The sequence below is a fragment of the Oxyura jamaicensis genome, chromosome 9 (assembly GCF_011077185.1).
Source record: "Oxyura jamaicensis isolate SHBP4307 breed ruddy duck chromosome 9, BPBGC_Ojam_1.0, whole genome shotgun sequence".
In the NCBI taxonomy this organism is placed as follows: domain Eukaryota; kingdom Metazoa; phylum Chordata; class Aves; order Anseriformes; family Anatidae; genus Oxyura; species Oxyura jamaicensis.
Window position 1 is genome coordinate 14,081,661 of NC_048901.1, and position 26,356 is coordinate 14,108,016.

The 26,356-nt window shown below is 47.5% G+C and overlaps 1 protein-coding gene and 1 long non-coding RNA gene across 2 annotated transcripts in view; both read left to right on the forward strand.

Annotated features, from left to right (window-relative positions):
* Positions 1 to 26,356, forward strand: part of FGF12 (fibroblast growth factor 12) — a 206,579-nt gene that overhangs the window by 27,082 nt on the left and 153,141 nt on the right. The gene's annotated exons all lie outside the window — the stretch shown is intronic.
* On the forward strand, positions 7,363 to 25,013 carry LOC118171395. Its single transcript, XR_004753185.1, has 3 exons — positions 7,363 to 7,376; positions 13,790 to 13,800; positions 24,031 to 25,013. It is a non-coding gene; the product is annotated as an uncharacterized LOC118171395 (long non-coding RNA).

The following is a 26,356-nucleotide window of genomic DNA, read 5'->3' on the forward strand; positions in this document are numbered from 1 at the left end:
AGTTCTTTGTGCTGGATCCAGTTTTTGTTCAGTATCCTTCTTGAATCACAAGCGTTGATACTTATTGTAATGTTGATTGTACTGATGTCGAACACCACATTAATTTTCCACTTGAACATTGCCCGTCCAAAGTGTCTGAGCTCCCTTGACCTCAGGACTGTTCCAGCACAGTGTGCTTGGTTGTTGTTCAATGTTATTCAGTGCTGACCAGCGAGTTCCTGCCAAAATCACTGGCTTGACAGGATGCTGCTCCCAGCCCTTACATTGCTGCACGTGGCAGTGCCCAAGTCCATACTACATTCTTTGGTGCAGCTTATTTAGCGAGGCAGTTTTTGTTGGTTATGTCTCAGTTGTCAGCTGTTTGTCATCTTCAGACTTAAAAATTATTATAGGTCCTTCCACTCGTTACCGTGTGTTAACACAGGCTCAAGGCCCAGCCTCTGCCAAGTCCTCAGTAGGGACATACACGTGTACCTGTGGCTACTTAGTCATCACTGCATGAAATGCTTTTTTTGTACACTAATACATGTCAGATTATTTTTCCTTGTCTTAATCAAATCATGTAGTGTGAGCTTAAATTCTGCATGGAAAATCAGCAATGTCACTATTGACAAAATTAAGAGTAAAAGCAAGTTAAGGGTATAAAATAACAAAGTTAGTATTAGATACTGCTGATTCTGAAGAAATTCCATTTTATATGGTTTAATTTTATCACATTTAGTTTGCTGGAGATCATCCTTAGAATTTTCTATTTTCTATTTTAGAATACTCGGCACATCAGCTGGTTTTGTTCCAGCCCCAACTTCCACGTGCCCAAGATGTTTAAAATTGATAGCAGTAATAGAGGGTTTCAGGATGTTCTTCTAAAACTGGCGCAAGTGATTCAGTCCTGCTGAATTCCTGTTCTGCTTAATTAGCTGCAGTCTAAGGTTCTGCTTAGTCGGTAGTAGAGAAAGGAGCGCAGAGGTGGTGATGTAACACGCATACAGCACCTAACTGCTGTCCCCATGCAAGGAAAAGTGTTAATCTGTGAGTTTTTGTGTGCTCCCTCCTCACCACCAAGTGCAAGTGAACATAATAGCACTGAAATTATCATTAATATCTTAAACTATATGGTTCTTAATTTTACTAGCTAGCTTCACCCCTGCACCCTTCTTTATAAATGTACAGCTCCTTGCTTTTGGCTCCTTGTCATCACCTTTCCCTTTCTCCAGGGCGATGCGTTTAATCCTGGGCTTCTAAGTGGCTCCGTGTTGGACACAGCACTCTTGTGTTTGTACGTTGTCATCCGGATGGTGGTGTTAACGTCTGGAGGGCGTCTGGTGACTGCTGTGTGGCTCTAGTTTTTCCTTGCTGAAATCCACTGCAGTGGCACAGTTTTATTCTCATCCATTCCTGATGATACTTGAGGAACAAGAGTAAAATCTCTGCTTTATCTCTTTCTGAAAAAAGGAAGGGAAGTTCTCCTTTCGAGAGTTTCTCCCTTTTTTCCCTTCCATACTTATTGTTCCTAAATGGGACTTGTACCCATGTCCCCATATTCCTGGTGTGTGGTTGTCTGCCCACGTTCAGCACTGCTGAGCAGCAGAGTTCTCAGAAATGAGCAGTGCTGGCTCCTCTCTGCTAGTCCGGATTCAGCTGCACAGGCAGATAAAGCAAATTAACCTAATAGGAGACAGGCAGAGAAGAAACAAATCCTGAGGTTCATTTAAGTTTTTTTTTTTTTTTTTTTTTTCTCAAGCTTCCATGTTTTGCTGCTGCCTTCTCACTTGTCAAACGCAGAAGAGAAGGTCTTACTTTAAGACACCTCCTTCTAGCACTTGGAGGAGCACCGTAGCATGTCAACCTCCTCTGTGCCCCACGGGGCTGCTTGGCTGGGCACTTTTGAGCTGAGAAAGCTGCTGTGGAAGAGCAGTGAGGGGTTCTCTTCCCATGAATTCCTCCAATGTGGCCGTATGCGGTGAAGCGCTGCTATTAGTCCCTTGGGATATTTTCCAGCCAACTTCAGAAGCCCTGGAATGTGCACCTTGTCTTGGATCTGGGGGGACAGCAGGCCATGCTGCTCTTCTCTTGCCTCCCTGAAGAACACATCCTCTTTCCATCCGAGGTTCAAAAGCTGTCAGTGTTGAAGGCCTGTGGGATGAGAATCCCCCCAAACACATCATAAGGAAAGGACCATTCAGAGGAGCCAAAATGGACTTTTTTTTTTTAGTGCTTTTGCAGGGACAGAATGGAGCAATCATCCTAAAACTCATGGCTTGAGCTGCCCTGTATGCACTAGCTATTGCGTGGTACCAAGGATAAATCCATAGCATCTACCAAGTGCACAGCCTTTGGGTGCAAAGGAGCAAATTCAGCACAACCCAGGCAAACTCAGCTTTCCTTCACTGAAAGCCGAGCTGATGCAAGTGATCTCACATTGGGCTTGAGCTTAGGGTTTCCTCAGCTCTGTGTAAACAGGGTTCCTTGATCATCTTGTTGCCTTGTTGTGCCTTGTTTGTCTCAGTCTTCTTCTTTGAGAAGAGGAGGAGTTCTTTGATGGTTTGCATGGCACTCAGTTAATGGGATTTTTATAATAAGAATCAGCTGATTTGTGGAAAAAAGCAAATAGAAAATATTTTTAAAAGGCTTCCTTTGAAAAAATAGTGTCTGAGTGTTATGAATGACCTTGATATCAAAACAACAACACATCACACAGCTTATAAGTTAGCCTTTCTGAAATCTCATCCTAGTCTGCATTTGAAGTAGCTCTTTTAAGGATTATCTCCTCTACCCTCAGCCTCTCCCCATCGTAATTGAAAGTTTATCCAGCAGTTGTGATTTCGGTGTGGGGAGCCAACAAATGTGATGTCTTGATTTTCCTGTCACTGCTGCGACATGGTGGGAATGGAGATGTGTGTTGTTACACCGGGTAGTACCTGTGCAAAGGTGGAAACTGTGCAAAATGTGACACAGCGTTAGCTGTGAGCCCACATGTCCAGGCTTGGAAATTTGAGCACTTGCCTGTGGCAACTGGCGGGTCTCTGGGCTGGTTTCGATACTATTGGTATGCGTGCTTTCAACCTGTGCTCTGCTTTACTGTAGCTTTCAATCAGTAAATGTATACGGAATTAAATATGGCCCTTGTCAGGGCTGCTGGTTAGGTGCACTCTCAAGTCACAACCCCTGAGAGTAGGTGCAGGTGTGAGGCACGTGCTGTTCCTCTGAAAGGGAGGATGTCCTTTGGAAAACAGTCTCAGGTTATGGGTGGTTAGGATCTGATGCTTTAAATTAATCTAATGCAGGTGGGAGTCACAAAGCACATCTTTATTTACTTTTTATACTTTTTTTCTGTTGTAAGTTTGCTTCATCTACATATGCTCTAAATGTTCAAATCAGTAACGGAGGGTGTAGCTACAGCTGTGCTGTCTCCTAGCCACAGACCCGAGGCACCGGGTCCTTATTAATTAGAGTAGCGTGGTGGGACTCTCGCCTCTCCCTGAGCAGCAGTGTGCACAGCAGTATGCTGTTGGAATCCTTTCTCCTACCAAAGAAATAGCTGCAAGCTTTAAACTTAATGGAGCAAGCCCAGGGCTTTAAAGATGCCTGTGAGATCTCCTTTGTTTTTGAAGCTGATGACCAGTGCATGATGACTTTTGAGAGATGAATAGTCTGTGAGAGATGAATAGTCTGCTTTGGAGAAACGACCCTGTGCCCACGAGCAAGTCTGTCTGTTAGCAGTGGGCTGTGAACTTGTTGTGGGCTAAGTGGTATTTGAATCATCTCAGAAGTAACTTGAGATAAATGATCTTGACACAAGATTGCCTTCAAGAGCTGTATTTTTGCCATGCACAATGATGCGTTTGGGATCAGATTTTCAGGATGCAGCCAGGGAACTTTCCTCCTGCATTCCCAGTCCCCACGATGCTCCTAAATGATCGGTACTATGGAAGCTGAGGTCCTGGTCTGAGATTGCTCTGGGGAATGGCTCAGGAAGGAAATTCAGGTGCAGCCCCGCGGTCCTCTGTTGGAGGGGTTTGGGTTCAACCCCAGGAGCTGATGCAGTGTCGGCTGTGCTTGGCAAGGGCGTTGTGGATGGGGTTAATGAACACCTAGGTCCCTGAATTCCCGGGGGGTGGGGGGGCTAAACAGAAACCCAGAGAAGTAGAAAATGATCGCTGAATGGAATAATACTGTGGCACGTAGTTAATATTCATGGTGTGATCTTAGATGCTTTTGCTGTGACTGTCTGTGAATGCTCTGGAGGAGACGGTACTGGGCTGTGCAGCCCATCTTTCTGTTGAGGGTGGAGAAATCTAAAACACGAGTTATTTGTGACAATTCACTTAAACGGCGCATTGCTTGTGTGGTAACCATCCCATCAAATGCTGTGATGCTCTGTATTAAGTATACCAATACCTCAACTCCTTCTTAGTGCCTCTCCCCATGTATTCAATAAAACAGTTCTTGGCACAGAAGATAAAATGTATTTGTTCTCTTTGTTAGTAAAGCATCCAGGTACGTTCAGTGGCAGGACGATGGGTCAGTGCAGCAGCACACCGGGTGTGCCAAGGCCACATCTCCGATACACGGTGCTGCAGCCCTCTGAGGGCCACGCACAAATGCCTTGGGGGGGTATTGTTTTCTGCTGTCTGGCTCAGTGACAATTAATTACAGAAGATGGCAAAGGGAACTTTTTTTTTTTGCAAGCTACACATGCTGTGAGCAGAGATGAATGGAAAAAGGATTTTGGAAATACCCGAGTCATCATTTTGGAAAAGGTGGAAAAATGATGTTGGCTAATTCATCCCTGGTGAGATTCTGCTGTTATGGAGATAATCACGAGACAGATTTGTCCTTACAGGATGGTATTTCTGTAACAAACTTGCTTGGTTGCTGGACAGAAAGGGTTTTACAGAGGTGAGAACCAGCCTGGCTGTACTCTGAGAGATTCACTAATGTGATTTCAGTCTGAAATGGTCTTAGATGTTAACCGTGTTCATTTTGAAACAGTGATGGTCAGTTCTTGCTTTGATTTGGGAGGAAAAAGTGCTGTTCTTTTACCTAAGGCTCACCTTTCTTTAAGGCTCACCTTTCTTTTATTCACTTTTTACTTGAATTAGGCTGTAGAAGAAAAACTTTTTCTTTGTCAGAGGCAAATATCCGTTCTATTTTTTGTAATGGACTTCTTGTTATTTGGAGTAATTACATACGTTTATTTTCCTCTCTAGGCTAAGAGCATTCTCCTGCCATGACTTCTGTAGATGAACCTAGGTCCTGGAGTCTGCTTCATCCCTGTAGGCAGAGTTTATTCTCAACAGGACTTTCTTGCACTGTGTGACTTTGGTCCGAACACATGGCAGTGACATGCAGCCCACCCCCCCTTGTAAGCGGGACCTTCGCTCTTCCCAGAGAAGGATCTGAAGAATTGCTCATAGCAGGGAAATGAATTCAGCACGGAATTTTGTGTCTGATTTCTTTTCAACTGTGCAAATTGTTATCCTAGGAAAATTGAAGTGAATATAATTTGTCCTTAAAAACAATTACTTTAATTATTTTTTGCTATGCTGCGCTCTGGCATATGTGGCCAGTGGGACTTGTTTGAAATATGTGTGCCTTAATATCAGCTCAAAAAGAAATAGCTCGGCTGCAAAAAATTAATGTGATGGGGAAGAGTAGATTGTTTTTCCAACTGACCTTGCCTCTGTTTAGTCAGCTCTGCTTTTGATGTTAAAATTTACAAATTAATAATTGTAGCTGCTTGAGTAAAGTCAAGGCAGGGAGCAATTACCAACCGCAAACAAATCTCTGCTGTGCCTCGCCCTCAGTCGGAGTGCAGTGTCTGCAGCATGGCTATAATCGTACACACAGTGGCTCACGTTCCTAATAACTAATGAAAGCTAATTACTTTCCATGGGCTGCTCCCTGCCAAAGGAGGGGTTGCCATTGTGTGGCATGGCCGCGATGCGCACGGTGCATTTACACGGCCCCATTGTGATGTCAGGCCCTGCTCTATCTTCTCAGAGCCACCTCTGGCAGTGGCAGTCTGACCCGAGCACTGCAGGGGTCTGGTTGGGTTTTGCTGTGCTGTATTTGAGCCTGCCCTGGCTCACCTGCTCTCCATCCCAGAGCTCGTTGCCCTAAAGGTAGCGCGTCTCGCTCCGTGGCATGCTGTCAGCGCCGTGCGTGTCCCTGCTGCGGCCGTGTGGAGTGACACCAGCCCTGCTCCATCAGAGGTGAGTGCCATCCTCATCGGCTTCTCAACTGACCTGCACCAGGCTAAGCTTGGCAAGTACTTTGGTATCTTCTGGACTCAGGAACATTGGCTGTAAAACGGTCTGGTTTGTATGAGTAAGTCACGAAGCTCATAGAACTGCGAGCAGGCTGTGGCTGAGCTTTGCCTTGGGTACCATGTAGTTCATGTCTAGAGGCTGAAGTCCAGAGCTATCACAGTTACAGTGGCTGCACTCGAGGCTCTAAAGGTGAAGCCGTACGACTCACACAGCTGACTGCATGTGACTGTAGCTGTGACTTCCTGAAGGTGCTGCTGCAGGCAGACCGTGCAGAGTGCAGCCTGCTTGCAGAGAACGCGCTGTTCTTGGAAACTTGACCTGAAATTGGCGTTGCCTTCAGGATTTTGTGGTAGAACATCCTGTTACAGCTTAGCTACCTGAGTTCTGGGCTCAGAAGGGCTCTTAATCATCTCGTATATCTAATCAGTGCTGTAATTTTCTGAAAAGCTGGGATTCGGTTTGGAGCTGAATCCAGGAGTTCTTGAAAAAGATCTACATCTGTTGGGGAAGGCAGACCCTCGAGCTACAAGGGTGGTGTGGGGGAGAGCTGTCCTCACTGACCTCCCTTCCCCGCCCCCAAAGCCATTTCTAAAGCTCAAACCTTTAAATACTGGAGTACTCCAGCTGCTTAGGGGACTCTAAAAGTTAAATACTAACTGATCAGCCCCCGCATAACTTTCAGCCCAGTGCTTTGGTTGTTGAGGCTAGTGGAGTTTGAGAGCTCTCTTAGTGCTCTGGCCAAGTAAGAGTGAAACCTGCCTCCAGGTAAGGGAGGTTTTCTGGAGCCTGGATTTCTGTGACTGTGAAACGACTGAGAAATTGTGGGGTTGTGAAGATGTAGATACAAATAACTGCAGTGCTCTGAGAAGCCTTCCTGTGAAGTGGCAGCGAAATGCTGTTGGATGGCCACTGCTCCTTTGTGCATGCTGCCTGCAGTTCCCATTACACCAGAGGCAGGGCTGCTGTGATCAGCTGGGGGCGTGGTGAGCACTGGTGAAATGAGCTCTCCTTGGGAATGCCCCAGCTGGTTACCAAGCACATTGCCTTGTGAAAGACAGGCTTAATGTCATCATAAAAGGGACTTGCTGAGTCTCAACTGGTGCTGTTTTACATGCTGTGTGTGGAAGGATTTCTATTTTATAATCCAGTGATAAATCCAGCTAACCACCCCACTAATGGAGTGGAAGGGAGTTACAGCAGTAAATTTAAGATATCCTTTAATTTTTTTGCCTGCTCCGTCGTTCCAGGAACTGGATTTTGCCATACGCCTGTACTTCTGGTAGTTCCCGTTCCTACCAGCAGCATGGTGGACTTGACTTAGATACGGTTTTGCATCACATCATATCCTATCATAACATATGACCCTTCTCTCTTCCCAGTCGTATCATTGACTGCACCCTTCTTCAGGAACACCAAAAGATACTTGGTGTTCACTTTGACCTATCCAAAGGGTGCTTATTATCAAAGAGATGAATGTGTGAAAAACATCACTGCTCTGGTCAGAGGTCCCCTGTTGCATGCCATCAGGAGATACCACTACAGATGGGGATCAGATCACCTCTCTGCCGGGAGCTGCTCTGTCCTCAGGTCTCCACCACACCCCCTGTAGCTTCCACATCCCAGCAGAAGCAGGACCTGCGGGACGCAGATGCTTGTGTTGGCAGCCTGGTAAAGCATTTGAGTAAACACTTGTTCCTTCGCATGGTCCAGGAGAATCTCTAATTTAAATGCTGGTGGCTGCAGAAAAGATGCTAATGAAGCAAGCCTAGCAGCCTCATTTACCCATATGAAATCATTACCAGGAGATAATTCATTCTCCTGGAAAATACAATAATAGTAATGTAATATGCAGAACACAATACTACCCTCTAATAAGTCTGACAGGCAGATTGCAGTGTCTATTTAGGCTGTATTAGCCAGCCAGCAATTTCAGATGCTTTTATGTGCAGACCCTTGTTCCTCAACTCTGCTCTTTGCTGGTTAAGCTAAACTAATTAAAGAAAAATGTATTACAGCTAGAAAGTCCAAGAGAAAACTAAAAACATGCCTTCTGAACAAAACAACCCTTCTTCCCAAGTGATCGGCTTTCAGCTGTTTTTGCAGGAACTCAAGTCACTTTGTTTTCTGGAGGAGCGGACGGGGCAGTTACACCAGGCTTAGTTTTGCTCAGTGTCCTGGGATCCTAAATGCAGGGTGACATTGCAAGCACTGAACAAGACTTGCATAACTGGGCTCTGCTGCTCCTTACAACACGAGGTGACAGCTCTGGTGAGACGAACGCTGCTGGCCATTTAGCGCATGATATATGGCCTGTAGCCTCTCATCCCCAGCGCTCCTGCTGTGTGCTTAAGGCTCATCCTGGCTGAGGCTTGCAGTGCCTGGGGCTGCCTCGACAGACTCCCAGGAGCAGATAGCGTGCGGAGGACTTGCCTGCCGCTCCTTCCACGTGCTGCAGAATGCTGCCCCTCTGCTCGGCCTGATGTGACTCGCCAGGCAGAGGACAGCCGCGTCCTCTGGCAGGAGTGGGAACACCCATTTCAGGAGCTGGCTGCTCAGGGGGTGCTGTGCTCCTGGCCAGTGGAAATGTAAGGGCTTTGTGGGGAGTGTGGTGCCTGTAGAAGCTAACAGCAGTTGTTGGAGAATTGTGCTATGGGCTGCCCATCAGTTGAAGCCCTTACAGCTATGGGAGGTTATTAATCTTGATTATGGTTGAGTAAGGCAGCTGAGTGCATAATTTGCCTGTAAAGAAGTTTTTTTTTTTGTTGTTTTTTTTTTTTTTTTTTCTCCTCAGCATTTCTGAGGCAGAGTTTTGTCTTCCTGATGTTTGTCCCTATCTGGTTCCTGCTCTGACACAGGGAGAGCGATGGGGATTTTTCACCCTTCCTAATAGTGGGGGAATAGGACTGGAAAAGAGAGGAGGGAGCAGAAGTAGAGAATTCCTTTCTGGAGCTTCTCCCCTGACACAGGGGTGGAGATGTGCAGCCCCTGAGGATGTCCCCTCATCACCTGCATGACTTGTCCAGATGTGAACATGGGTTGGGCTGGGGGCTGTGCCCTGAGCTGCACAGCAGAAGCAGCATCCTGATCATCAGCCAGTCTGGGACAGGGCTGGTCTCACTGGTGTGCCCTCACCGCCAGAGGAGTCCTTTCTGCACCCTGTCCCGACCCATGGGTCAGCAGAGAAACCAAAAATCCTCATCTCATCTATTTTTTTACAGGAAGGCTATAGTTTCTATTTTAGCTCCCTTGCTCTGAAGTGCAGTTTCTCTTTCTGGAGCAGTGAACTTGTGCCTTTGTCTCTGGACTGCAGACGCTGCACATCGCCAGGACTGTCCTGACGCGCTCGCTGCTCCTCTGAGTTCAGCCTCGCAGCGCCCCCGAGCAGGCTCAGCCTCGCTCTCTTCTCATTTGACTTGAGCAATCCATTCTGATCAGCTCGGTGGTAAAAATGCATCTGGAGCAGAAAACTTATCCCCACGTCACCGCAGAGTGCTGCTGGCTATCTTGAGCAGTGGTCAAAGCTGAACTTCAGAAGGCGCAGCATGCGGCGGGCTCGCTCTGCAGCCCGTGCCGGAGAGGTGCGTGCTGCTTGGGCGTTCGAAGAAAAACTGGCACCGTGTGCTGTTGAATGCCGGCCCACTTCAATTACCGACTGAAAGATAAAACACGTTTTGCTCTTGGCTGGCTTCCTTGCTTGCTGATGCTAATAACTTCACGAGCTCAGCGTTTCAGGGGTCATCTTGAAAGAAGCAGAGACCTGACCCCCCGCTCCTGCCTCCCTGCTGCCGTTACTGGGCTGCCGACCAGCGTTCGGCTCTCCCTCTGCCAAAGCACAGATGACTGCAAGGCATGCTCCAAGGCAGGGTGGTTCGGTTCTTTTTCTTTCCACTGGCAGGCTTCTCCATGCATGTCTTTTATTTTGTGCCTGTGTGAAGGTCGGCCTGAGAGCCTGCAGAGCTGCAGCTTTGACAGCCAAGCTGCACACCTCCATAGGGCGCAAGGCTGGGGAGCACCTGGGTGTGTGTCTACATCTTCCTCACCCTCTAGAAAGTTTTGTAGTCTTTTTTTTTTTTTTTTTTTTTTAATATTCCAGGGTGCTTCTCTGTCTCTGCCAATTAATTTACTGCGGTTATTTCAATTGTGTTCACAACCCGCTTGACAGAAGTTCTTTAAAGCTAGGCCTTTCGCACGGAGGAAGGAAAAACCTGAAGGCAGGCTGGATCACCAGTAACAACAGGAGACATAACGCTTAGCCACAAAGAACTGCAGACATGCCTATAAGCTGATGCATGGAAAACTCGAGTGCTTCCTCAGCTGCCTGCCACTGTGAATGATAAAGATGATAGAAATGAACTTAACTTGTTCATTAGCGTGAAAACCAAACAACTGCAAGGCCAGCTCTTGCTATTCCTATACCACGGGCAGTTCTGCTACAACTACTTAATGCCAATTTTTTCTCCAAGAGTTCTTGTCCCATGTGAAAAGGCAATATTTTTTTTTTCCATCTGATAGTGGGAACTTGTGCCGTTAGCTCTGAAGTTTTAGGTTTTGCTCAGGAACTTAACATGGGTGCTGCTTCCAGCTGCAGGAGCCCACAGGTCCTGGGGAGCCTGGGACATGAGCTGCTGCGTGGCTCTCGGGGCCCAGGTACTTGGCCAGGCTGTTCCATCCCTCCTGCTGTCAGGAAGGCTTTGACTCATGGATCTTAACCTAAAATTGTTTTTTGGCCTCCTATGTGGAATTGTAGGAGTTGGACTTGATGATCCCTTTGGGTCCCTTCCAACTCGGAATATTCTATATTCTATGATTAATTTCTTTCTCAGCACTTAGGCTGCTGTGTGGAGTTGGTTTGTTGATTCTGCATCCCCAGGAGTAGCGACTTTTAATTCTGTAAGCACCAAATGTCTTTTTCTTTCCCTTCCATACAGTTGTTCATTATCATGCTGCTGTAGGTCAGTAATTAGCTATGCAAATGATGTTTGCAATCATATTTTCAGTCTGGGGAGGGCACAGGATGGCAGCGATTCAGGCAGTCCATATACAGACGTGTATCAGCAGCCCTGCTCTATCTCTTGGTAGCTTCCTTTAAGGGTGCTGCGTAACTGCTCTGCTGGAAACATTTCCATTAATAATGGAATAGAACTTTCTAATGTGCTGTTAACTAGATTTTCTTCTTTTGGGTTGACATTGACTGTGGTGGTTCATGCACGCAAATGTATTTGCACGCGAGTTGGTCCTGTCACTCGAGGCCATGACTCCCAGGGCCCTCAGTGAACTGCCTCAGCTGACCTGAGGCAATCAGACCCTGCAAGTCAAATTTCTCTTAAAACAAACAAAAAAACACTTGTATGGTTGATTTTGAAAGCATCTAAAAGAAAAGGGCTGCTCTGGGAAAAGGTGGGTGTCCTTTGCCTCAGTTTCCTCTAGCAATGACAGCCCAGCCCACAAAATAAGCTGGGTTTTGATGCTGCTAGCTAGTCCTAGCAGGTTATAATTGTACATTTCTAAGGGTTTACTAGCATACAAAGATCTGCTAGGTGGTCTTCCACCAAGAAAAGTCAGCTCGATAAAGCCTTCACTCAATAAAGCCTTCCCTTGCAGACGTGAGGAGTGGTGTGTACCTGTGTGTACAAGGGACCTTGTGTCCCTTCCTGGGACAGCATCGGTAGGGGACTCTCCATGTCCCATCACAGCTGCTTAGCTCACACCCCTGAGGGTGCTCGTGATTCTAACTAAAGACCATGGCAGTTATTTTTATCAGAAAAGGGGTTTTGTTTAAAAGTTCTTCAAATGTATACTGATCTATTTTCCTTCTGGTTATGAATTAAGGTAGCGCTTTCAAGACTCTTTAATTTTGGCCGCAACAAGCCGCGAGGTAGCTGGCAATGATGAATAAAGGCTTTGGCTGGAGCATATGTTAATGCACAGAAAACAATGACACTCAAAATAAATGCCCCTAAAGTGCTGGATCTGGCAGTGGCTGCAGGAGACGTGTAGTAAATGATGCAGTGCTGCTGCTGTGCTTAAGAGGGACAACAGCCGCCACTGGCTAGTGCAAGGGTTTCATTCTGCAGAGCTCCTCCAGCAGCCACGTGGGCAGCGACCTGAGATGGGTGCCTTGCAGCCAGGGTTTTGAAAGTAGCCCTGATTTGAGCTGTACATGAGAGATTTTGGTGCCAGCTGCGACTCTCCCTGCAGAAGGCTGGGAGTGCGAGGCAGCTCCAGCCCCAGCTGCATGGTACATGGGGGCTCTGCGCCTCTGTGGGTTTGAAACCTGGGCTGGAATTTGAGCACTTTTTAGAAGAGGCTTCTGGGCTGAACATGGTAAAGGGGCTGCACCTCTACAGCTGGAATACAGGTCCCCTCTCCCCCTGTTGCAGGATCCCCCCTACCAAACAGCATCCCCATGTGTTCATCGGCATGTGGGGCACAGCTTCAGTCAGTGGGGTGGGGGAGCAAAGTGCCCTTGCACTCAGGTGCAGCTGGTGCTGATACCACGAGCAGTTATTTAAGCACAGCAAATGACTCTCTTGCAATATTGCTTTTTCCTCTTTTCCTCTTTCTATGCCTTAAGTCATGACTGGAACAACCAAAAGACATTTGTGTCTTGCACGGGTTTTGGTAGCAGCAGGGTGATGGCCCTGGAAAGGCAAATGCAATGAAAAGCTTCAGGGGAGGAGGAGTGGGGAGAACAGCATGTTTTTTGATTAAAGACTTATTTCTTGCCCGTAGGCAGAAAACCTTTGTTGCACATCAACAGGCAATTAATCAGCTTAAAACCAACAAAGTTTGCTAGCAAGTGTGATAGTGTTCTGAAATGGAATGGGAGGTGGGAGCAAGGATGATTGATTTGTAGCAGCAGCCTGGAAACCTCACCAGGAGTTCTGAGCCTCCCAGTGCTGCATCCTTTTGGGGAGATGAGGGGGAAAGAAGTGTAGGTAAAGTCTGCAACCTTGCTTTTCCAAGAAAGGGATCAATGGAGGGGACGGGGCAGCTCCAGGTAGCGTGTGGGGCTGGTTCAGGTGTTGAGGAGGCGTCACCTCCTGCTCCGAGGGGTGATGGGTTCCCAGCATCTGGGCTCCAGCTCTGTAGGGCTGGAAGCTGAGCAGGACGAGGGGCTGTGCCACGTGTCCCCTGGGGTCTGTTGTGTAACTCCGTGTCTGCACGCACAGTGTTGCCGAGGCATGTTTGCGGCTGGACACAGCTCTGCCCTGGTGCTGGAGCTGCTCCAGCATGCCCATGGGCAGTGGCAGATGGGGCAGCGTGCTGGTGGATGCTGTGTCACACAGGGAGCCGCGCCTGGGCTGGGGTCCCAGCCTCACAGGGAAACAAACATTGCAAACCACGTGCTGTGCCTCAAACCGCCCCTGTGCTTGCTGCTGTGTTCTGGCTTTAAGCAGGCTGTGTAGGGGTGCACGTGGTGGTGCTGAGAGCCAGCCCTTCTTCTCAGGCAAGCACATCCAACTGTGGCAGGAGCAAAATGTGTGGCAGTATTTCTTCGTTCTCTGACAGAGCAGGGTGGTCACAGGTGGCACAGATCAGTGTCAAACAGCTTGCAGCAGCCCTCTTGCCACAGCTAGAAGTGGGCTGGGGGAAAGCTGTGCACATCTGTGCTGAGGAAGGAGCCCTCTTACAGGTTGTGGCCGTTTTTTTACCTGAATGACTGCAGGTATAAACTTATACAGGTACAGAAACTATTCCTATCGTTACCCTAGAGAACTGTGCTGCTGTTACTATGGGAATTTAGGATACTGAATAATAGAAAAATTAAATTCTGGCTAGTAGAGGGATTTCTCTCTCCTGGTTGGGTATCTTTGCACCATGTTTCTCGTAGATCCCCAATCTGGGCAGATTTACTAAGCCAGCATAGTGCTGCAGATCTACCAGATCAGATCTTCCTGGCCTTGTTAACTCAGGCCAAAAGTCATGGAGGAGGAGACAAACCTTGCCTGACCCGCACTGGCCTCTGGAGCAACCTGAGGTGCTGGTGCCCTTTACTTTGGAACCTGTCCATGGCAGCGGCTGAGTTTCTCCAGCACTGCCCTACAGACACCGCAGACGCCAAGGAGCTAGAAGAGAGGCTGCTGCTTAAGGTATAGAAAAAGATACTTTCCTCCCCCTTTTCTGAAAATAGATGTTCCCTAAAGCAGCTCTCAGTGCTTAGAGCATCTGACAACCCGCCTGGCTATTGCAGCACACTGGGATTTAATGCTGAGTAAAAGCTTGGTTTGGGTTTGCTTTCTATAGTTGTTCCTTTCACAGGGTTGTGCTAGGGAAATGCATTATCAGTTCAACAGGGAGGGAAATTAAACTGTTAATCCTGTGGGAAATTTTTTCCATTTTGTACCCCCAAGTTCTTGCTTTATTAGTGAAATAGAAAAAGAGGTGATTTCAGATTTTTTTTTTTACAGAAACTCTGATGAAATGAGCTTGTAACAGCTTTTGCTTTGAATGATGGACTGATCCAAATTAACCAAAATACATTTTTGTAGTCTTGATCTTTGATCAGCATAAGAGATCTGTACGTGTTACCTGTCTCAAGATGAAACCTGAGTCTGAAAACCACCTCTAGGACAAAACTTGTTCCTTGAGTTACAGCTTCCAACCTGCTGAGACAAGAGCAGAAGCACAAGTAGATGTGTAGTTGCCCACCCCGTTGCCTCTCACCTGCTCCCAGGCCAGTTGCAGTGAGCTAAAACCTCTGCTTTTCCACGTGCTGCTTGTAGCGTGCACCTCTAAGCAGGTGTCACTCACAACTTTAAAAGTTCTTTCTGTAAATTTTCATTCATTGTACTAATTAGCGAAGTTCCTTGGTTCTTGCTAGTATTTCATTGAGCTTAGGCTGCATGAGAAGGCAATAAATGTCACTGGCTGGTGTAGGACAGCGGGACTTTGCGAGTTTGCAGTTGAACCGAGACCTCCCTTGGGACTGGCTTACAGGCAGAAAAAGTCCTACAGACTGCATATTAAACTTCCTATTTTTAACTCTGTCAGCTTGAGAGAGCATAGCAAGACAACCCGATTTTCCCCTGAGGATTGAGTAGAAATATCAGGCTGTCATTTCAGTTCACTACTTGGGGATAATTAATTACTGCTGAGGACAATTAATCATTTTAAAGAATTTTTGTTTCTTGCAGGTGGTAGGGACAAATACAAGATAAAAGCCTCCAGCTGACCCAACGAGAGGCCAGGCCAGGCCCAGCCCTGTGCTAGGTTGACCACCACAGTTATTTGCTGCCCTCAGCCTTGGCTGCTCAGGATGGCTTTGGTGGTGCTCAGGCTCCGTGGCTGTGCTCTTGTCGGTGAGTCTGTAACCTAGCTGGGATGGACAAGTCCTGAGCAGTTTGTTCTGTAGCAGTTCCTGGTTTGCGGTGACTCTGGAGAAAGCTCAGCCTGTGGAAGGGGCCCAAGGGGTTGCTCAGAAGTGTGTTGAGTGCAGCTGGGAGGAAAGGGCCTCGTGCTCCCTGGCTCTCTTCTGCACCCAGGCCTGCACCAGGAGTCCACCCAGAAGGTGTGAAATCAGCCGTGTTGGGCTGCATTGCTGGCTGCAGGTGCAATTGGTCTGGGCTCGAAGTGTCACTGACTTTGCTTAAACCCGATACCAGCTGCTGCTGTCCTACCAGTTATCCCATCCCGTACTGGCTGGTGGGCGCTCAGGGTGTTGCAGAGCCAGCCTTCTGGTGACATGCTAAAAGAGGAGCTTGATGTGAGCTGCTTTTCCCAAAGTTCAGCCGTGTTCTCTCTGTGGGCTTGGCAGGCCTTGCTGGATGGCTGTTTGATCTCCAGCTTTATGAAAACAGAGAGGAGTGATTTTTCTCAGGGGTCTCAGCCATGCTGTAGGTTTTTCTTTGGGGATGGAGGTGTTGCATTGTAGGAAACCACACAAGTTTTTCTGAGCCCTGGTAATATCCCACACCTGTTTTCGTAAGTCAATGGAAAACAATGCTGTTAGCAAGCATAACTTAGGAAGTGCCCTAAAACATGCACAGTAACCACTGCTCCTGACATGAGACCACGGACCTCGCGTACTCCCTTGTGAAGCTGTAACAGTTTGGGAAGGTTGGTTCGTGTTCCTCTGCTGCCAGAGGATGGTTCACCAGTTGGGATTCGGAAGATGTCTGTGTTGCCTGCTCAGACTCATATCTGAGGTGCTGACTGTCAGATAGCAGGGGCTCAGCTGGGCTGAAAGTGTGCATGTCTTGGGGGGCTGAGGGCAAATACATACATGTGTATGTTGGACTGAAGCTTAGGCCCAGCTGATCACTGGTGTGATCCAGTATCTGCCTCTACAGCACTTCAGTGCCTGGCCCAGCTGAGCTGATTGCTCCAGGCATCTGTGTTGTGAGCTTATCCTAGGTCTCCTAGTTTAAAAAAAAAAAAAAAAAAATATCTCTAAGTTGGAGAAACTGGGGGCTGGTGCTACTTAACCCCCTGGCTTTGTCACGCCCATGGTGCCTTCTCTTTCCTTCTGTAGACTGTGCTGCAGGTGTTCATAAAATCATGAAGCTGAGTGTGATAACAGGATTTCTGGAGGTGTGTGCAGGCCAATTATTAAATGTATTGATTTCCAATAAAAAGATGCTTAAGAGCTAAGTGGAACATATTTTGGAAACATGCCGGATCAAGTATGCTTTATAAATAACCCATAGCTGTGATGTGTGGTATGAGGCTGTCTTATGAATAAATTAAACCCTCTGGGGTCAAGCATGCTTTTCTTAGGTCATAAGAAACGTGACAGAAAATAAGTCGGTTCTGTCTACGTTGCAGCTTGTCCAGGAAAACAGGGAAGACTCCACGGTGGGAAGGAGCACAAGCAAGTTGCTAACAGGAAGGGAAATAGATAATGTCCTGATGTTTTCCAGACAGGTTTCTCTGTGGGCTGAACAGGCAATGCTGCAGTTTCTCAGCAAGTTCCCCAGGCTATGTCAGTGGGCACATAATTCTCTCTGTTCGCTCTGTCCCCAGTTAACCTGGCTTTGTCCTGCTCTGGCTTCTCTTAGGAAAATCAGGCCAGAGCTGTCTGGTTTAAGTGCTCTCCACAAGCGCAGTCAGTTGTGCAGCGATATTGATTGCAGTGCATATTTGGGAATTTGGGATCCAGGTGTTTGGAGCTGTTTCCTGAGGAAGCACAGAGAAGAAACGTAGCGTGCAAGCATGTCTCCAAGCGGAAGATCCCTCACCTCACAAGCATTTAAGTAGAAAATCTGACCACCTGTGTGCTCAGATGCCTGTCACGTACCGTGCAGCTGGTACCTTGTTTCTCCTGGGGAGTCTCTGGTAGACCAAAGTGGTGCTTTAGCATCTGACCTGAGTTAGAGGTGAAGTGCTCCATGGGCAAGGATGGTGCCATGGCTGGATTTTGCTTCATTCATGCAGCAAGAGGCTGGTGCAGCCCTTCTTACTGCAGATGGCTTCCTTAGCTGTGGCTGTTCTGCTGCTGGCTGCCTGAGCCTGTGCATGCTGCTAGCTGATGCAGAGGCAGGTTTTTTTCACTGCACAGGGTTGAAGACAGCTGAGCTTTTACATAAGTAAAGTTTACTCCTACATGCACGCACGCAAGCCCCAGTGCTGGCTCTTACTTGAAGCTGGCAGGTTTTGTCCCTAGCCTTCTGTTAATCAGGTTGGTGAGTTGCTGGTTTGTCCTTTCTCCTGTCAAACTTCTGCTGAGCTGAGCGGGCATTTATCAAGAGTAAAGTCTGTAAGAAACGCTAATAGAGAGCAGCTGCTGTTATCTCATGAGAGAAACATCAGTGTGAATTTTCCCTCTTGGCATTTGTGTTTCAAAACTGAAGGACGATATTTAGGCATCAGCTGGCCCACAGGTGGAAACTGAAGCATATTTTGGAGAGGTGGGACTGACTAAAATCCCTTTCCAACATAATCTGCCACTATGCTGGATAAGGAGGGGCAGAGGCCCAGGCCACTTGGCCTGCTTTCCTCCCCCATTGCTGAAGGTGTACGACGCATTCATGAACTTCAAGTGCCCTCTTAAAAACACTGTTCCTGCTGGGGAAACTGTTTCAGAGCCTCCCTGCGCCGATCAAACCCTTCCAATTTCTAGGTTACGTGTATTCCTGGCCATATTTATCTGTACTGGCTCCAGTACGGAGGTTGTCCTATAAATACCTCCGGGATGATCATATTCCCTCTTGCGTTTGGTTTTGCTAGGCTTAAATGGGCCAAGCTGTTTTAGTCTTTGTCACACGCGGCTCCATTCGGCGGCCGAGCCTGCTGACCCTGCTCTGCGCCTGCTCCAGATGGACTTCATCTCACTCGGGTGCTGTAACACAAGCGAGCCGTTTTCCTGAAGTATAAAAAGTCTTTCAGGTTGACAAGCTTAAAGATCAACATCTTGTCTGGCATAAGGCTGGAGTCTGCAAATTCAGCATTTGGACTTAAATAGTTTTTCATTTTTCACACATTTTTTAAAATTGCAGTATACACACTAAGCAGATGATGCTCAGCAGGACACTGCGTAAGCTGCTTTCTGTTATGTGTGGCTCTCAGTGACGGATGAAATTAGGCTTCGAGAGTTACTGGCAGCCTTTTTTCTGGATGTTGTGTATCCAGATCTATGTCAGGAGACGTTTTTTGGTGATTTCACTTTCAACTTTTTTTGCCAGCACTTTTTAAAGTGCCTACTTAGCTCTGCCAGCCTCCAGGGAGGCTGGGGAATATAGAAACATTTGGACCCAAATAGTTTGGAGGGTTTAGGGTGTTGAGATCCAGCTATGAGTCTGACAAGTGCCAACTAATGGAAATTATCACACTAGCTGAGATTTATGGTTGGTTTTGCCCATTGTTATTTCCCTGACAGCATCCAGGGGCCAGTGCTTTACAGAGACCTCTCGCAGAGCAGCAGCAGATCGATGCTTCTGTAGGAAAAGCCTCTTCCAACATCCAGATTTTGGCTTGTTCCCTGAAGCAGGAATAAAATGTGTCATCCAGTAAAATATAAAAATAGATGATCCTTTGCAGATTTGTGCCAGCCTCTTCCAAAATAAGATACCGTTACTGTGAGTTTCAAAGGTTGTCGCAGCTGAATCGCGCGAGGCCAAAATATGGGAATGTTGGAAGTGCTGGGATCCAGCTACAGGTCAGGTTTCTTTGCGCTTATGAGTTGCACAGAAAACAGCTGTTCAGTGCAGTGAGGGCTGAGATTTGATAAGTTTTTCCCTGTTCTCCTAATAGAAGGTAAGAATTACATGAATTTATTAAGCATGCTATTAACGTCCTTAGTTCTGCTTTGTTGCTGGACCTTAAATTAAGCTCAAGTAATAGAATAAAATATTACCTGTAACATGGGATTTAAATGATTTCTGACGCATCCTTTTGGAAAAAGTGTGGATGTGAAGGGAGCAGCAGTAGTGAGGCGACTGGTTCCTGAAGCTGGTGTAAGCGTGCTGTTAATTAACATTTTTGCAGCACTTTGGAAATGTAAATTGCTCAAGGAATGTTAAGTATTATTATTATGGCAGGCTTGAAAGGTAATAACTTAATCTATGAAGTTAGGAGTCTGTTCTTCAGAATTACAAGTGGGACCCTGAGATGGCTGCTAGCGTAGCAAACTGCATTTCGGGCCCCTGGGTTCAGGGCTTGGGTTTTTTTAGTGGGGCCTGTCAGTGGCTCATGGCTGTTGGGTGCCCGATAAGTGACCTGAAAGAAGTTTAAAGATGAGGACAGATCATTCAGAGTTGTCAAGCTGGTGAACTGGAAGCAAGTCACATGTAAAGTGTTGCTTGTAAAAGCAGGCATTTGGGTGCAGAGAGCTGGGGGGTGGGGGGGAGCAGTTTCCAAAAAGCAGCCAGTCTGAGAAGGTGCAGGGGCACTGCCGAGTTGGCTGAACCAGAGCAGCAGGACACAAGCTGAGCTCTCCCCATCCCCATCCATCGTAGCTGTGCTTACGGGTGCTGCAGGGGTGCGATTGCTTCCCTGGAAGGTGAGATTTGTGTGGGCTGCCCCTGGCTGGTAACTGGCAACAGGCAAATGCCCTCTGTGGCTGGGCACCTGCTGAAGTTCGGAGCAGTAAGGTGATTGTGTTCTCTCTGAAACTGGCGCTGGTGTGATCTCATGTGAAATACCCAAGGCTGCTTCTCATACCTGTAACCAAAAAAAAAAAGGACACCAGGGGGAAAAATACCAGAAATTATGACCTATAATGAGAGGCTAGAGGAATGTGATTAACTCAATTTATCAAAGTGTGATTTGATCTGTCTGTATCTAGCCGGGGAACAGCTCTTTAATGTACAGCAAGATCCAGTGGCTAGAAATAAAAGGTAGGCACATTCTGACCAGGAATAAATTGAAGCTTAACTGCGAAGGTAATTAGGGACAGGAGCGGTGTAACCGATACTGAGGATTACGGTGAACTCTCCATTGCTAGAAATGCTGAAATTGAGACTGAATGGTTTTCTGCTCCGGCTTTCATGGGAACCGATCCAGGACTATCTCTTGGCCTGTTATGCATAATACCTATACCAACGATGTTTATTAATTCACTGTGAGGCTTTGGGCAGGTTTAATGGGGACAGCCCCATTGTCAGTGAAGTCCTGGCTCCAGCAGAGTACAAAGGCAATTTTACAAGTGAATTTGTCAAGGCCAACATTTCTCCTGTGCTGACTTTGAAGAGCGTTGAACACTCCGAAGCCTTTACATTTCAACTGGAGTTTACTCAGCAGCTGGAAAATACAGCAGTCAGCTGTGAAAATGAGCATTTCCAGAGGTACATCTCCAATTTGCACCTTATTATTGCGGTGCGGATGAGGTGAGCTTCCTGTGAAACAGGAGTTAATGCTGCCGACTATTTCCAAGGACATTATGTGACCTAGGGAGCGTTTGCAGCGTGCGTTGCAGAGAGGTGCGTGCAGACCCGTCCCCCAGCGCTGCCAGGAGGCTGACACTCACCGGGCTGCTTGACGCAGTGGCGAGCTGACCTGCCGTCTGGCCATGAAACACGAGGTCTGTCTTGCAAAAAAAAAGTGTGGATTTGGTGTATCTTGCCTGTACCTGGAACTTTTCCATCTCTTGTGTAAAACCCCAAGGAGAAGGTGTGCAAGCACTGCTCCAGGCTGGGCAGTGCAGGACGATGAATGGGCAATACCGCAGAAGGAAGCTTGTGTATCAGCACCTCTCCCTGCTTTGCTGTTGCTGATTTTTTTTGTATATATATATTTTTAATTGTAGGCTTAATTTCTAACAGTAATTCCATTGAAACAGTTCAGTTAGAATGAGCTGGTGTTCTCCAACAGTGGCATTTTTACCTGCGAGATCCTAAGCAGTTCTTGATAACAGCAGAAGGGTCCTGGGCCAAGGAAGACCCTCTAATATATGCTGCATGTCACAGGGAAAGAGATGGTTTGAGGCAGGTCAGTGGGGATGGTTGTTCCTTGCATTAGAGCGTGTATTCCCCAGTTTAGTTTGCCTGAACTCATCTGTCATCAGGATATCTGCTAAGCGAGGGACATTGCCATTACAGCTCACTGCTGGGGTGCAGCAGACAGAGCTAGCTGTCACCAGAAGATGCCACTTTTAAAACAAAATGTGTATATATTTGCATGCAAACTGCCTAACCTGGTATTAAGGATGCATCTTGTTCTCATATATGGAGAGCCTAAGCATGGTCAGTCACTCTAAATGGGCAGGCATCAAAATTTGACCTACCCAAAGTCACACGTTGAAGCAGAAAGCAAAAGCCAGGAATAGATTCAGGGTCCTGAACTTCCCCCACCTCTAGAATGGGAGCCAAATTTCATCTCTCATTTGTAATTATGGTCAAAGCCTGGGCTGGAAATAAGCAGCACTGATTTCTTTTTCTGCTCTGCAGTAGATTTTGTGTGTGACCTTGGAGGAAAAGATGCGTCCTTCTGTGTCTCAGTTTACCTCCCCACTAATGGAGATAATTGTACTAGTATGTAGCAAGCTTTAATGGACTCTGTTCCTGCACCTACTGAATTATTGGCTCTCTTTGCAATGGGAAGGAGACCAGATGTGCTATTTGTAGAGCATCTGGATAAAAGGATGTTGCAGAAGTGACAGATACTATTTGTTTTAACGTATGGCCCACATAATACTCGCCTAAGCTTGAGTCGATCCGTTACATGGGTAGTAAGGGATAACAATGCAGTCCCGAGAGCAGTAGCTGCCTCGACCCTCCTCCTGCAGCCGCTGTGTGCATGGTCTCACCTGGTGCTGCCGGAGCTCAAAGAGGTCTGGGGGGGATTTGTAGGAAATCTTGGACCCTAATCTGGCAATAATTCACAGAGCCAGGTGAGTGCTACACAGGGATGCTAGTGGGTGGTTATGGTGAATAAAAGCAGTGTGGAGAGGGTCCTGCCTTGTGTGTTATCTTCCTCATTACAAAAACCAGCCCATGCATTCCTCCAAGCATGGGGGCTGCAGTTCTGCATGTCTGCTAGCTGTCCCATTTCTGACAACTACACTGGAGAACGAAGCAGCCTGTGACTCACCGTGGCTCATAGTGCTGAGCTAGAGAAGTTAGCGGCCCCAGCACCGTGGAAATGAGTGCAGCATCACTTGTCGCTCTGCGTTCCTTCCTGAGCATTGCAGTGGTCTCGGTGCCTCTTCCAAAGAACTAAGCTAATGTTGCAAAGCATATGTGATTTGTTTCCTGGTAACTGGTGTCACCGAGTGGAATATTCCTGGCAAGTGGCTTTTTTTCTCTTCTCTTCTGTTAGATGAGGTCCAAGCATTACTGTTAGTTTATACCTTTTGTGCTGATTCCTCGTTTCCTAGGCCAAGGGGAAATAAATCATTGTGCGATCTGCTGACCATCCAAAAGTCTGTTCAAGTAAATTATCCCACTAAGACACTTTCTGAGCATTTTACTTTGGCGATTTTCAGAACCTGTTTAAGAAGTCCTATTTTGAAGTATCTAGATTGGTAAGGTCTGTGTGTTACTGTGTCCTCAGTGCTAGCAGTGGGGATCCCCAGAGCAAACAGGTTCTTACTGATGGACACTTGGTTTCCTCACTCAGTGTGGGACTGTGGCTGCCTGATGGAGGCATGTGGCTACATCCAAACCTGTCTCATTGCTCTCATTTGTCAGCCACTGCAATAGGTTCTCCTGAAATTCGAGTGGGTGAACAAATGTGTGCTAAAAGACTGCCTTCAGTGCAAAAACTAATAATTTGGAAGAGATGAAGGGAGCTTTAAATCTCCAAAGTTTGTGTCAGTTTGCACAGGAAGGCTCTTCATCCTTCCTATCCAGGGAGGAAGGTCAGGGTTTTTGTTTGCTTGCCATTACGAAGCTTTATGCATACACCCTCCCCTCACCACCCCTTTTTTTTGAATCTAAAAAGATTTTCTCATAAAATTGCCCTTGATCTCAAACCTGAGATTCTGATGCATATTTATAACCTTTTCTTTGTACTTTTTTTTGTCACTTGACTTGTCACCAAACCCCAGCCCTTGTCTGAGTGGATGACAACACAAAGCACAAGCTGCAGCCCAAGTGGAGATGAAGCTGCAAGGACTTTCTTGCCTTGTCTTTGCCCTACTTCAAGCTCCAGATGAGTAAGGGGGCATCATTTCACTGCCTGCTGAAGACATCTAGGGGGATGCAATCCAATGTTTAGCCAAATCCCCCCAGCTCTCGGAGTGCCGGTGGACTCAGTGCACAGGTAGCTGAAGTCCTCCATGGGCAACCGAGAAGGGGGCAAAATCCCCAGGAGTCCTGCCCCCAGGTGGTTTCCAGAGGCACATCCCTACAGCACTGCAAAGGGCAGAGCTGGCTGTTAGCTCCCTCACCTGACTCCGTTTTAACTCACAAATGACTCAGGCCCTGCTGCTCGGCAGCAGCCAAGAGAAAATGGGATTTCTCAGAGCTCCCAGTGTCTGGAGCCATGCTGGAGATGTGGGGCATCAGGCACCTTCCACCTGAGCCCATGCAAAGCCACATGATGGCCACGGCATCTCCGCAGCTCGGCCGTGAGGGTGCTGGCAGCCTGCAGCTGCCAGCTCGGAGCAACTCCCTCTTCTCCCCGAGAAGCAGAGCACGAAGCAGGACGGCATTGTATCGTCGAGCCCTGGCAGTTGTAATTCAGCAATTCAGCTCACCCTGTGCCGTAATCTCAGGGCCTATTAAAACGGGGCAGCAAGCTGGGAGAGGCTGTTGGGAAGAGCTGTAAAATGGCAGCATATTTTATGCTGTCCTTGGCTGTGAGTCATGGAGATCTCCGTCTGCTGAGGGTAATGAGCATTTGTATTCAGATGGCTTCTCAAGCTGCGTGTTGTTGAATGCTGGGGAAGAAAAAGTGTTTACTGTTGTTTTACCAGGCAGGGACAAAGTGCAAGGTGCTTTATCGAGCTGCTTTCTGAAAGCTGTTCTCAGGGATAGGGTTGGGCTCTTTCTCTGCTCTCTCCTTGTGCAGAGACAGCCGGGGTTTTAGGTGCTTCCTTTCACCCCCTGTTGGTGCGAGACAAAATCAGTCTCTGCACAGACTCAGCAGAAGGCCTGCTTGTGGCTGGGCAGGAGGCATCCTACCTGCTGGCCTTCGCTGCCTGGATGCTGCTGGTGTCTGGTAGATAGGACTAACACCACCTGCCTGCAAGAGTTCTTTGTTATCGTCACTGGTTTGGTGTTTATTTAACTGGAAAATAGAAATTTCCTGTAACTGGGAGAAGATGCCTTGCCCAAAGCTAACTGGCCCATCAGTGGCAGGGCCTAGCCATCCTGTCTTCTGGGGACAAAAGGAAAAGGGCCGCATGAACAGTGCTGCACAGCTGTCCTCTCTTGCAGTTTATGTGGCAGCGTGATGGTGGCCTGGCAGAGCTCTCTCCCTGGTAAGCCTTCTCAAGAGGTGCTGGCAGAGCAGGGAGGTCTCTGAAGGCCCTTTGGTGTCGTAGGCCTTGTCCATTGTCACAGCACCTCCCGAGGCAGTGGCAGTCCAGGTCTGGTGCGGGGTGGGACCCTGCTGTTGGTGCTGTGGATCAGCTGTTGACTGCTGGCTGAGAGCACAAGGAAGGGCCCCATCACCGAACTCACCAGCTGCCAGTGAAATAACTGTGTTTTTCATCAGAAGCCACTGCTCTCTGAGAGCCGCAGAAGACACCATCTCCCCTGGGAAGACTATTTTTGAGCTGCTCCTGCAGAGCAGGTGTGAATGTGTAAGAAGTGGGGTCATCTTCAGTTAAGTGCCCTCGCCATCAATCAGCTCCCAATATTTCAGCTCCCTTCCGTGGTGTCTTTGGAGGCATCTGACATCCATCAAATAAAGCAGCCTCCAGATGGCCCTGACATATGGTCCATGTCTCGGAATAGCTGAAATCTAAATGCTTGCCTCCTTGGGAAGCTGCAGCCCCTTGCTGAGTCTCGGCATCCAAGGGAGATGCCTGCTGCTTTAATCAATGTGTGTTCTGTTTTTTTTTTTCTGCTTTGTCATAGTCATAATATTAAGCAAGTCTCGCTTTGGCATCCCTAGCTGCAGGAACCTCTCTGTGCTTGAAATACTAAGTGCCTGTTAGTCCCTTCCTTCCCTCTTGTCTTTTCCTTGTCACTAGGGCCCTACTGATCTTCTTGCTCCTGCCACCACTAATTACCCTTTTCTTCCCTCCCACTATTTGTGCCTTTCCTTCTTTCTTTTAATCTCTTGTTTGTGTGAATTACCAAGGGTGAAGGGAGAACAAATATCAATAAAGCTGTTCAAGCTGCTGGTGATGTTTCTGCCCGAGCTCCTGCCTGGGGAGCAGCAATTAGCGATGGCACTTACTGGTCTGCCCCACTTTGGGCCAGAGTTTATCTCCCTCTGCCATCTCCTTGGTCTTTTGTCCTCAACCTGCTTAGCATTGTTAAATGGCAAAGCAATTCCCAGGTTACTCCTCAAACCTTGCACTTCCTTGAGTCCTCTGCCTGCTGCTGGGGCCACACTCCTACAGCACTCAGGAGTGCCGTGGAGGGAGTGCTGGGAGCTGGGCAGAGCCAAGGAGAAGTCTCACAGCTTGGGTCACCATTTTCCTTCTCCTGTAGGGGAAATAGTGCCTGAGCAAAAACTTCAGAGGGAAGCCAACACTTCTGTATGTATATTTATAATACAAAAATATTAAATTCTCTTTAAAAAAGAGGGAT